The sequence below is a fragment of the Pinus tabuliformis genome, chromosome 2_2, assembly GCF_031772625.1.
Source record: "Pinus tabuliformis cultivar Carrire ecotype Pingquan chromosome 2_2, CPIR1, whole genome shotgun sequence".
Taxonomy (NCBI): domain Eukaryota; kingdom Viridiplantae; phylum Streptophyta; class Pinopsida; order Pinales; family Pinaceae; genus Pinus; species Pinus tabuliformis.
In genome coordinates, this window is record NC_142300.1 from 618,648,297 (window position 1) to 618,662,314 (window position 14,018).

At 34.6% G+C, this 14,018-nt stretch overlaps 1 long non-coding RNA gene across 4 annotated transcripts; it reads left to right on the forward strand.

The window, feature by feature from the left end:
• The first annotated feature begins 7,541 nt into the window (after positions 1–7,541).
• Positions 7,542–11,226, forward strand: LOC149194172 (uncharacterized). 4 transcript variants are annotated; one of them, XR_016254527.1, is made up of 4 exons: positions 7,545–7,901; positions 7,954–8,206; positions 9,864–9,914; positions 10,476–11,226. It is a non-coding gene; the product is annotated as an uncharacterized LOC149194172 (long non-coding RNA). The 4 variants fall into 4 exon arrangements; XR_016254525.1 differs by having other exon boundaries at positions 7,542–7,901; positions 7,954–9,914; XR_016254526.1 differs by lacking the exon at positions 10,476–11,226 and having other exon boundaries at positions 7,547–7,901; positions 9,864–10,100.
• The last annotated feature ends 2,792 nt before the right edge of the window (positions 11,227–14,018 follow it).

Here is a 14,018-nt window from a genome sequence, read left to right on the forward strand (position 1 = left end):
TGTTGTTGGGACACAAGAGGTGTGTTTAAGTTCCCCAGACAACAAATTGACATATCATTACTGGCGACTCCATTGGAAGAATGAAGCCCTAGTTCTTCATTGAACTTCAAAGTTAATGCTTGTAGGGTGAAGCAAGCATCTATTAAGGCATCCACATTCACCCTGACCACTCCATTTTTAATACTAATGTGTAAAAATCATAAAAAATGGACTATCTCAAGCAACATGGTTTCCCTCCTTCTCCTTATAATGAACTTAGTATTGAAGAAGTTCTAGAGCGCCTGGAAATCAAGGCATGGATGACAAGGAGGATGCCTAAATTCAAAGGAAGTCCTAATCAAGATCTCAATGTCCATCTTGACAACTTCTTTTGGGCCTTAGCCTCGGTAAGGATTAACAATGATGACACAATCATGAGGTTGTTGGATTTATCACTTAAAGGTCAAGTTAAATATTGGTATGATAGCCTCCTCATGAGATTTCCACTCCTTATGATAATTTTGAAGGTATCTTTTTAGAAAGATGGTGTGGCATCCCTCTTGAAGAGTGGGAGGCTCTTAGAGAATGCTTTGTGCAAGAGATACACAATGGAACGAGTGATCTTGAAAAGGATCTTGGTGAGGAATATGTCTTCAAAGGCAAAGTCTCAAGTTCCCCTTTAATTTCCGATGATAACCCTCCTTTCATTACCTATGATAAAGCCCTCAAGGAAGGTCTTGTTAAAGAGGTGGGAGATAACCTTGATAAACTAAGTGATAAGCAGGAAGATGAGTCATCGTTGGGTCCAAAAAATGAAAAGGATAATTTTGAGAGCACATGTGTTGGGAAGGATGATTTTGTGGAAGGTGAAGTTGAGACTAACCTTACCTTTCCCAAGAATAGTACTCTCGATGATTCTCCTTTTGAGGGTGAACCCATTAGCCCCTTGGAAGATGACATTGGAGATTACTTCCACATTGAAAAGGAGAAATGGGAAATTGTTAATCCTCAATTTGATTGTGCTCCCATTTATGACACAGATAAGGAGGATGAGGTTGAGATTGGTCTTCACTTTCTCTCCAACATTACTTATTATAACATATCCATCGATACCCTTGGGAAGGAGGATTATTATTCAACCTTGCATGAGGAGGGGCAGATGGAAGTAGTCGATTCTCCTTTCAGGGGAGATTCAATATTTGATACTAATAATGATGAAATTTATAAGGCTCCCACTTGTCCTCCTTATGATTCTATATTCAAATCACTTTAGCCTTTAGATTATGACTTTGAGGAGGAAAAACCCATTGAATATAATATTTCACTCCCCCCTTTGCATTTTCCTCTTGTTCATCATCTTAAGTCTTCCACAAGTTATTCCCTCACCCATTGTAATATGATCTCGAGTGACCGTGAGCCCTTTCCCCCTTCTGATTATAGTTTCAAGGAAGAACCCCTCATTGTTTATACTTCACCTCCTTGGACACACCCTCAGGGTTTTGATCACTCCATGGCCACCCCCCTCTCCAATGTGATCATCACCTTGAGAAACCTAGTTGTTGCACTCCTTTCCCTCACCTTTCGTTCCCCTATCATCACAACCTTGTGGCATTTACAAAGAATAATATTATGAGCAATGATTGTGATAATAATTTCTTAAGGGTAATATTTCATTCCACCATTGTATGCTTAGAGGGAAGGGCCCACATTTCTAAATTGACTCATGTTCCTTCTTTTAGGGATTCCTCTTACCTCACATGGAAACTGTATTTTCTTGCCTCCTGCCTGCATCATCCTCCATGTGTTTGGTTTGCATTCACTTTGGGATTTTCTCCATGAGTAATCATATAGCTAGGCACATTTATATTGATTTGATGATATGTTGGTTGCAATAGATTTTTTATTACACTTGATATTGGCTTCGTCATATGTATGTTAGGGTAGGATGCATTGCATGCTCATTTTTTCATTAGAACTAACATCATATGATATTGCTCATGGTAGATTAGCTACATTTAGATTAAAATTTGCACGTTTTATTATTTGTTGATTTTACGACCTAACATTAAGCATGGGTGATCATAAGACATAAGACATTATAAAAAATCATGCTTCCCCATGGATTTAGTTGTTAATATGTGCAGGTTACAAGTCTACAGTGACCAAGTTATTGTTGGAGTTCTCGTGACCTCTTGTTCGAGTACCTTGGCCCACTTCTTCGAGGGATCACGTCCCAGTTGGAGGAAGATGTTACCCACCACTTTGTGGGTGATATCCCTAGGAGAAAAATTTCTCCAAGATAGTCCTCAGTCGACAACAAGTAGCCCATTTCATCCACCAACTAGCTTGTTATGTCATTTCTCTGCCACATGATCCAACCATGTGGTCCCTCACACATCTGTCATGATCATATGTTTGAAGGTGGGCCTCTCGAACCTAAAGGTATGCCTTGTCATTTGGTAATTGAGTATTGTAGCTTTCTTATCATGGATACTTATGGGCATGATTAATGGGGGGATTCGATGGAAAGAATGGGCTAATTATGTGCTTTTGTCCCCTATACCTCTTTTGGATGCTACCCTTGGATCTTAGTCTCATGGGATCTCCTTTACTGACCATTGGTTTTTAGGGTGGTATTACATGGGAAACCCTGATTTTGGTTGCATGGTCCTACTTCCCCATCCATATATATCCCTCCCCTTCCATTTATTATAACCCCATCCATCATCTTTCACACTTCAATCCACATTTCTCCACTGGGTCCACATAGGGTTAGCCTCCCCTTCCTCTTACCCACACCTTGGGTCGAGCTTGGAACGATGCCCCAGAGGTTAATGTAGTTGAAAATAAAAAGTAAAGGCATAATTGGACACATTCAACAAGAAAATGTACCACAAGATGGAAGAGCATAATTATTCCATTCATCTCTTTATCACATGCCACTACCATTTAATGGATGTACCTTGGACATACTATCCCCTCTAAAGATAGAAACCACCTAATAAGGTACTTGGTTAACCCCCTTTGGAGCTTAGAGACATTAACACATGCCAAAGCCCACTATGAAAGGGCGTGTCATTATGAAGTACCCACATGCAGTCCATGTTTTGTACACTCTTTAACTCGATTACTTTAAATGACTTGTTGTGCCAGAGGTCTAGGGGACGCATTGGATCTTATGTAGGATTGTAGATGGTTTTCATATTGAGTTTGGTCTCGATATATAGGGTCCTAACTCTCCATAGGGCTACATTGGAACATGCAGGGTGAGTGTAGAGAGTCATGGGCCTCCACAATAGTAGACAATACTCCATGGATCCCTAGAGATGTTCAAACATTGCTCGAGATTCACCTATTGGATGAGGAAGATGCACTTGGTTCATCGTGCCCAGTCGACCTCACAGTTGTACCATGCACTTGACAAATGATGCAGGACTTGTATACTGATGTGGCATCACTTACACCATCATATGAGTCCTTAAAAATGGTCTATATGCATCTTTGACCTACTTGGAGACCCATGAGGTTATTTGTGTACCCACACACCCACTGGGAGCACCACGGGTTTATTGTTTGGAGAACAAGGAGCCGAACCCTTTTCCACCACTTTTGGGAGTACTATTCATCATTATGGCACTTATGGACTTCATTGGTCTTCTTAGAATGATCCACGACATGTATTATTCATCATTCGACCTCTTAAGAGGCTTATTCTTTTGTTTATGAGCTAGTTTGGTCGACTTGTCACCAAAAGTTAGTTATTTTGCACATTGTTTTATTGTAAGGGCTAATGTAGGCCTAATTAGCTAAATCGAACTCATTAGAAGCATATAAATACAAGTGATGAGGATTCATTTTAGCATCATCACTTGGTTGGACTTGTATCTCTTTATAGAACTTTGTTATCCTTCTTGGAGGACGAATCTTGGAGCATGGAATGAATTTTGATGTTTGGATTATTATTTTTTGCCTTGGAGCTTCTTGATTGGAAAATTGTTGATGGTTGGATATACTATTAATACATGTAAGTACATTTAATGTTATTTTTTTTCTTTATTTTGTCACACACATTCTTGCTAGATTTTTGCTATACTAGGACTAATTTGTTGCATCCATTATTGCGAAGTTGTGGAAATTGGGTTTCTAGATAGTGATACATCATGTATGGACCATGTATTATGAAAGAATATTCCTATAGATGCTTCTTTACTGAATTTCATCTTGATAAGCCATCAATTTTGCAAAACGAAGTATAAAGTTCTTGAAGTTGCTTTTGTTGCTGCCCTAATGGTCTGTGAAGTTGTCTTTAAGGACTCCTTGACATATAAAATTGAATGTCCATAGTAATTATAACTCGTGACTCTAAAATATCCCCAAAGGACTAGGCACTAGTCCACCATAAAGGTGATCAATCCAAATTATCCTCTTCTTTCACCTTATCTTTTCTATGTCTGGTCCCATAAGTCTCTTAGGGCATCATTTATCTTGCAAACCATCAACAGGAAAAGTTTGATCTCTTGGCATCATCTACGTTGGGGTTTCTCCTAGGCACCCTCAGAGTTTGAAGCAATTCCAACGGTGAGATTGTGAGATACCTCAAGCCCTAGCCTCAAGTTCAAATATTTCCCCTAGTTTCCTTTGACTAAATACCTCATTGGGATCATCACTTTGTTTTTGGGTTGAAAATTCATTCTTTGGTGCCTTTCCCCTCCAGAATAGGTCAAGTACATCATTGGTTGATAAACCCTACCCCCTTGACCTCCCTTCTAGGTCCACTTGGTCCCATGTGGTTCCACATTCCACTGAGAGTAATTCTTCAAAGACCACTTAAAATCCAAGCCTTTACAAGAATTTTAGGGTTTAAAGGCCTCCATTATAAGATCCATTCCCTAAACCTTAACCTTGAAATTCACCTTGAGCCCTTCCTTGAGAGCTTTCAACCTTGCTTTCCAAAGCAAGCAAGCTATATATCTGAGCCTCTATCATGAATAGGCCCTTAGGATCACCCCTCACCCTATCATTGTCTACTTACTTTGTGGTCCTCATCATATTGGATCTCCTCTCATTGATGAAAGTCTGTAAAGAGTAGGGAGCCTTGGCCGAGGTGATAGTCGGCTATTGCTTCATTTGTTGCCCTTGATTTAGTAGTAGTCCTCCAAGGTCCCCTTTTAGACCCCCTGCTAGTTTGAGTGGTAACAAGCAATATGGATGAAAATTGATTCAATGCAAGTATGATACTTTATTATCATAAATTCAATGCTAAATAAGTAGCAATCATTAATTCATGTTGACAAAAAATAATGTTATTTCCATGATTTTTTTTTGTAAATGGTGTCGTTAATCATAATGTACATGAACACTAATCATTAGGCCACTTTTGCACTACTCATTAGGCTTATAATTCTTATGACAAAAAATTCTTGTAAGTTATATTTATCTTATGGAAAATTGTGTTGTTGGAGGTTTTATATATATATATATATCTATATATATATATATATATATATATATATATATATATATATATTCGTTATTGGAGATTACAGCGATATCTATATACTTTTATATTTTGATTTAGGTTAGTAAGGAAAACATTTTCATTATACAACAATGATATCTATGAGATGAAAGAGCAAATGGTCCTATTGAATTTCTACCATAAGTTTCTTATATATTATAAATAAATGATCGAGTTGAATTCCTTCTATATGATTTATATATTGAATATAAGTAAATACCTACTAAATTGCTTCCATATGATTTCATATGATTTCTATATAGATTGTAATACTAGTGAATCAATATGGTTTGTATTTGTCGAAATATGCTTAGTGTTATTTATGTGCATTTATCCGAATATACTTAGAATTCCAGTTTAAAATAAAATTCTTTATTTTACAATTTAATACCGTGAAAAATATAATATATAAAAAATACATCACATTTAAAATTATTTTTTATTTTCATATACTTAAAATTCCTATTTAAAATAATAATAATAAAATTTATTTTATAATTTTATAGGTAAAAAATATAATATGTGAAAGACGTATCAGATTTAAAATTATTTTTCATTTTCATATAAAAAATGATTTATTTTAACTTATCCATTAAAAAAAACTAAAATCAACTTGCCATTCAAATGGAAAAGTAAACATTCGAATTGAAAGCTAAACCTTCGAATTTTATATCGATGATGATTCCCGGTAAGAATTCCATGCAATTCTGACGTGGGTGACGGTGATGTTTAACAAATTCCATGGCATAATGACGATGCTCAAGAAAGGATGGTGACATTTACGATTTTAAAATCTCCTTTTTCTGCGATGGGACGTGTAATTCTTATCAGGTTGCCAGACGCCGACGCCTCTATGGAAGACCACCTGGTCAAACCCTTGCGCTGTAGGCCTGGAAACTCTTATTTTGTAGACTGTAGCAATATTAATGCGGTCTGAATGGGGCTTGAATGCTATTTTTTTCTCTCATCACCGCCTTGCGTGTTGCGTGTTGTATCGTGTTATATCAGCTCCATGTCAGACCGCATTAATATTGCTATGGTCTACGAAATAGGAATGCAGTTGTCTATAACGCGACTTTTTGAAAGCCTTTCGGGCGGTTTTTTCCGGTGAAAATCCGGCAGCAATTTATTGGAATCACAAGTTTGATAGCTAGTTTCTGCACAATCAAAGCGTCCCAGGGGTTTTTCAGGGTGCTGAATCCGAATATGCAGTTAAAAAACCATTTTAACTGCAACAAATCATGATTTCATCTCAATTTCTTCCGCCGGATTCCGTCACCGGAATCTCAAAAAGTCGCATTATAGACAACTCCAATAGGAATCGCCCTGTAGGCACAAGCCCATTTCAGGACTTTCTTGCATTCAAAATCTTTCCACGCCGTCTGCCTTCATGGCAAAGGCAACCAATATTCCTTCTGTTATTGACCCACTGATGTGCACCAGTTGTATAGGTTTATGCAGTAGCCTAAACATTATGCTATGTTTTTTTTTTTAATTATGTTATGTTTTTCTTTTTAAAGTTAGGGAAATTTTGGTTATATCTTGAAAAAATTCAGGTAGAGTTTTTGTAAATCTAAATAAAAATTACTAAAATTTATAATTTTAGATTTGTAAATCTAAGTAAAAGCTGTTAAAATTTATAATTTTAAGTGCTTCAGATGTTTTTGATGGTATTCAAATTCAAGCTTCTGTGATCTATATTTGGATTATTTGAAATTAATTTCAGAAAAAATCACATTGGTAGATTTAAGATTTAAGTCAACTTCTTTCGAACGAGTGTGGTTCAGGACAAGATGATCATAGCGGTAAGTTAAATAGAAAGTTAAGACCTTCAACAGCTATATGATAAATAGCTATTTTTTGATGATATTGAATCCATTTCCACCATCAAAAATATGATTCAAACACTACCCAAATTTCAACCACTTTTGGCCATCCAAACAATTTCTCCACCTGCATAAACCACTCGTATATGTTTATATGTTTATATCTAGATCTGTTTCGTGTATTAATTAGTTAATGACTTTCCATTGTAAGCAATACACTGTTCTATTAATCCATTAAAGCCTCGTTGATGTGAACCAGTTGAATATGTTTATTGCCAAATATGCTTCGTGTATTAATAATCAATAGTAGGGTAAATATTAATTTCGACTTCTCGGAAGCTGTATATATGCTCACCTCTGACGGTCTATTAATACGCGGAAGCTGTATACCGCCATTCATGGATGTATACCGCCATGGTATGGTATCCTTTAATGTATCACTTATCTAAACTAGTTGCAGGGTTGCAACACATGGTATGGTGGTGGATATATTGGGAAATAACCAATTTGCATGGGTGGAAATAACTTCGTTGGAAGACTACCATCGATCTGGAAGACTCGGGATTTCGAATCAGCAGGTTATGGCAATATAGTGTTCATGTGTTATATCTCTTGATTCTGTGTATTAAGATGAAAAAATTGAGGATATCCTGAATTATGTTCTGGAAAAAAGAAGAGGGTTCAATTAAAATGTGTGGAGGCCTTATCATTTGCAGGTGAGGTTGCAGCGTTTTGTTTTGACTTTACTCATTTTTTTAAATGTTAGAATCGATATATATAACAGATGAACACAGTATTGCCATAATCTGAATTATGTGCTCGAAATATAGCAGATGAACACAGTATTACCATAATTTGAATTATGTGCTGGAAAAAGAAGAAGGTATTACCATAATCTGAATTATGTGCTGAAAAAGGAGGATTAAATTATTCCTTCATTGAAATGTCTGGAGGCCTTATCATTTGCAGGCGGCGTTGCAGCGTTTTGCTTTTAGGGAATCCGGCCTTTGATTTGCTCCATTTACCTCCTTTTGAATTTGTCTACAACTTTTCAATTTATTTTTGAATTTTCATTTTCTGGTCATTGAATTCTGTGTTCTTTGCAGGTTGAGAAATTCTTATCAAACAGATTTAACAATATTTGCACCTTCATCTTTGAGAATTCCAGAAACCCTCCATCCTTAGTTTATCTCTTTTATAATTCTTCTACATAGAGTCGTTTATATCTTTGAAGCATTCATAATTGACTAAGCCGTAGACCTTTCGTTGTAGATTTTATATGCTCGTATTGCTGTAGATCCTACAGAAATCTCTTAATGTTAAGGATGGTTTACAAAATCCCTTTGATTTTTTCTTTTAATACTTCCTTGTCATTTGCAGGTGGGGTTGCAGCGTTCTTCATTGATGGAATCTGGCCTTTGATTTGCTCCATTTACCTCTTCTTTTGAATTTGTCAACAACTTTTCAATTTATTTTGAAATTTCATTTTCTGGTCATTGAATTCTGTGTTCTGCATTTCTGTGTTCTTTGCAGGTTGCAGGTTGAGAAATTCTTATCCAACGGATTTAACAATATTTACACCTTCATCTTTGAGAATTCCAGAAACCCTCCATCCTTAGTATATATCTTTTATAATTCTTCTACATAGAATCGTTTATATCTTTGAAGCATTCATCATTGATGAAGCCTTAGACCTTTCGTTGTAGATTTTATATGCTCGTATTGCTGTAGATCCTAAAGAAATGTCTTAACGTTAAGAATGGTTTACAAAACCCCTTTTATTTTGTCTTTTAATACTTCCTTTTGAAATGTCTGGAGGCGTTGTCATTTGCAGGTGGGGTTCCAGCGTTTTGCTGTGAAGGAATCCGACCTTTAATTTGCTCCATTTACCTCTTCTTTGGACTTTGTCAACAACTTTTCAATTTATTTTTGCAATTTCATTTGCAGGTTGGGAAATTCATATCCAATGGATTTAACAATCTTTGCACTTTCTTCTTTGAGAATTCCAGAAACCCTCCACCCGCAGTTTATCTCTTCTATAATTCTTCTACATAGAGTTGTTTATATCTTTGAAGCATTCATCATTCATGAAGCCCTAGACCTTTCGTTGCAGATTTTATATGCTCGTATTGCTGCAGATCTTAAAGAAATCTCTTAATGTTAAGGAGGGTTTACAAAATCCCTTTTATTTTGTCTTTAAGACTTCCTTTTGATCTTGTTTTCGTGAAGAGGGTAGACTTCAATTTTCCTGGTTCAAAGAGCGCTAGAGATGGCAGTGGTAATGAGTTTCGGTTATTTTTGTAGACTTTCGCACGTCATCGGTTTCTCTTTTATCGTTTCGGAGCATTTTTTACGACGGTAGAATTTGTGTTTTCAATGTAATCTCACCAGTGCCTACAATAAGGGCATCTGTATAGCTCTTACTGTTATGGTGCGAACATCAATATGAATTGTGGGAATGTTTTCTGGTTGCTTTTGATGGTTGTTCGATTGTCAAATTTGGTATCGGTTAAGTTTTCACGAACTGCTCTATTTTGCAGATATTCAAGTTTAATCAGAGGTCCCTGAAGTGAAAATTTCCTGTTAAAAAGGTAAAAATCTTATATCCCTTCACGTTTCGATCTTTTTGATAGTTTATTTTTTTGAGTTTGTGGAGAAGTTCGAATACCTGAAACTTTGATTTGAACTTATCTCGGTAAAAAGTACAAGAAAAAAAATCACAGAATTATGCATCTTTGGGCTGTGCCATATAATTGGGTTGTGAAAAAAAAGATTTACTTATTAAGTTGTCTGAAGATTTTTGGATTGAATATTTAAAACATTTATGGAAAAAATCACATTAAAAATTTTAAAGCGGATCATACAATTATATATAGTCTACATTCTTAAGAGAGCATCTCAAGGGAGCAGAGCATCTTGAATCCCTTTCTGGACAATCGTCTTTTGCTGACGTAAATCCTTAGATACAAAGTAAAATAAATAAAATAGAGTAAAATATACGAAGTAAACTAGTATTAAATACAGAGTAAGATGGCAAGTTTAAGCTTCAAAACCCCATTTTGCATTCCTTTTGCTCCTCTTTCTTGATTATTAAAAACACATATGCATGTCATTTAATTCCATTACTTGCTGGCTTCAAATATGGAACAAAGGTTTGCTGTGCAGCAGAGGCACTACATTTTTGGTCCACGGGTATTCTGTGCCGACGCAAGAAAGTAAACAGTATTGCTGTCGCAACTTCGGCTTGCACTAATCCATCAAGTTATGTGAGCTGGGTGCATCCTAATTCATAACACTGATGCCACACTATTTATACAGCCAATGAAATTCTTAGTGGCAAATAATTTCAGTCATCATTTCCTCTCAGTACGCTTTGTGATCTCCAGCCCATTGGGTGAACTTGAGGAAAGCAAGCTCTATGTACCATGAAAAAGATGCATTCAGTAAAGCCTTTCAATTCAATTGAGGCATCTCAAATCAATCGAGTTACTAATTAACAGCATGGGCTTTGTCAATTATAAAGCCATCAATATTTTTGGCTCATTTGCACATGATTTTGCTTAGGTTTTATGTGGCTGTTTGGTCAAAGATTGATAAATAATATTTGATCCAAGTATGATGAGAAAACTGCTTTGAGATTCCTTGCTGGTGCTGATGGTATGGTTATTGTTTCTCGTTTTGGGTTTGGCAAAATTAGTTGACTTGAATTACCGAAAAATCTGTGATAATCATTTAGAAACTTTTCCTTTTTTGTTTTAATTATATCTATGAGGTTTTAAACCGATAATCTTTGCACAGAGTATTTTAATAATACATTTTTTTATTCAATACATTTTATTTTTTATTTTTTATTTTTTTGGTTTTAATAATACATCTTATTACTCTATTTTACACCCAAAGCCAACTGGCCTTTTAATAATACATCTTATTACTCTATTTTACACCCAAAACCAACTGGCCCAAATTCTATTTTACACCCAAAACCAACTGGCCCAAATTCTTTAAATTGTTAATATATATGTAATTATTCCATTATTATTCCATTTTAACATAATATACTTTATTTAAACAACCCTTCCCACACCATTATCCTTTGAATCACTAATACATCCTATTACTAACTATTTTACACCCTGAAGCCACCTGGGCCAAATTCTTTAAATTGTTATCATATATGTATTCATCTCATTTTAACATAACATGCTTTATTTAGACCAAGCTTCCAAACACTACTATCCTTCGCATATGACTGATTGGAAGAACTCCCTATCAATCATCACAGGTAATAAGTAGCTTTCTAGGAGCATTACAACCCTAATGAGTTCATAATTATCAGTGTGGTAGTTATGTGTAAAACATTTAGTTACATAATAATGTAATGTTATGTTGATTTACATAATATTAAAATTTAAAAATAGTATTTATATGTAATTAAAATTCAAAATTAATTATTAATTTTAAGTTTGATTTTTTTGATGTTTGGTAAATTTGGATTTAAGATGGATCTAGGCTAATGTAAAATAAGAGTTTATTTAGTGTGACAATGATGTTGTAAAATATTAGTTACGTAAAATATCATCTAATGTAATGTTATGTTGACTTAGTTAACATTAAAATTAAAAATTAATACTTATATATAACTAAAATTGAAAATTAACTCTAGACTTTTTGGTGTTTGGTAGATCTAGATTTAAGATGGATCTAGGCTACTGTAGAGTAAAATTATAGTTTTACAGTACCAAGCATAATGTAGAATAAAATTGTAGTTTTACAGTACCAAGCATAATGTAGAATAAAGTTGTAGTTTTATCATGTAATAATAACAAGCAAGTTGATGTGATAAAATTCTAATTTTATAATGCAACCATAACAAATTAATTTTTCTTTTTAATATTAATTTTTCTTTGTTAATTAGCCATCAAATGAGCTAGTTTTTCTTTTCAATGTTATTTTTTCTCTATTAATTAGACATAACAACAGAGTAGGTCACCTTTGGGAATTTAGTTTATGTACTTGTAGATGAAATTCATCACCACCTGTTTGGGAATTTAGTTTATGTACTTGTAGATGAAATTCATCACCACCTGTGATGTGAGTTTAGTTGTTGTCAAGGGGATCTTATATTGACTTGTACTTGTATATGAAATCTCTTATATTGAATTGTACTTGTACATGAGATCACCACTTGTGATTGTACATGAAATCACCACATGTTATTGTAGAATGGCATGTTATCGTAGAATGGCCAGTGTCTCATAAGATAGTTTACTTTACTTTATTATTCACGAGTTTACTTTATTATTCATTTCAAAAGGTAGTTTACTTTATTGTAGAATAAAGTTGTAGTTTCACAGCGCAAGCATAACAAGAGAGTTGATGTGTGATAAAGTTCTAGTTTTATAATGCAACTATAACAAATGAATTAGTTTTTTTTAATGTTATTTTTTTTTGTTAATTACTTTATTATTCATTTCAAAAGGTAGTTTACTTTATTGTAGAATAAAGTTGTAGTTTTGCAATGCAAGCATAGCAAGCCAGTTGATGCCAGTTGATGTGTAATAAAATTATAGTTTTATAGTACAACCATAACAAATGAATTAGTTTTTTTTAATGTTTATTTTTTTGGTTAATTAGGCATCAAATGAGTTAGTTTTTTTTAATGTTATTTTTTTAGCAACAGATTAGGTCACCCTAAGCGGTTCTTATATTGAATTGTATTTGTATATCAAATCACCACTTGAAAAATGACAGGTGCGTAAAATAGTTTACTTGTTTACTTTATTATTCACGAGTTTGCTTTATTACTATTTCAAAAGGTAGTTTACTTTATTACTTCATGATACATGACTCTCAAAGCAGGGTCTTTGGTTCAACCACTCTCAAAGCAAGGTCTTTGGTTCAACCATTGAAGTTATCCCAATAAGCATTAACTTGGGTTAGTTTACTTTATTATTCACGAGTTTATTTTATTACTCATTTCAAAAGATAGTTTATTATTCACGATAGATAGTTTACTTTATTATTGACGAGTTTACTTTATTACTTATGTCAAAAGATAATTTACTTTATTACTTCATGATACATGATATTTGGTTCGACCATGGTAGTTATCCTAAAGAGCATTAACTTGGGTTTCTTTGCCTTTAAATCCAAAGCTTGTTTACCACTTTCATTAGCAGACTCTGCGACTCGCTGTTCAAATTTGGCCAAATTTCATTGCGACTCGCTGTTCAAATTTGGTCAAATTTCATTGTTCATGGGAAAGGAGTAAGAAGTTAGGATTATGTCCCCTTACATTAGACCTAGGGATTGTGGACAATTTATTAGCATATTTATGTGTCGAAACACAATCATGACTTACCTGGAAATATGCAATTAAGGAAGATTATTGGAGTTTTTTTTTCCTTTACGACCAAGGATTGTATACCACTTTCATTAAGAAAGTGGAAAGCATCATCGAGAGAGTGGAAGAAAGCAGTAAAAAGTTTAGAATGGAAAGGAGTAAGAAGGTAGGATTATGCCCCCTTACACTGGGCTGAGGGATTGCGGACAACTTACCGACTGAGGGATTGTGGACAACTTAGCGACAGCGTTATATATGATGAAATCTAAATATGAATTATGGGAGGAGTTGTTTATAATGTGATTTTTTTGGAGATTCCAGTGACGGAATCCGGCGGAAGAAATTGAGGTTA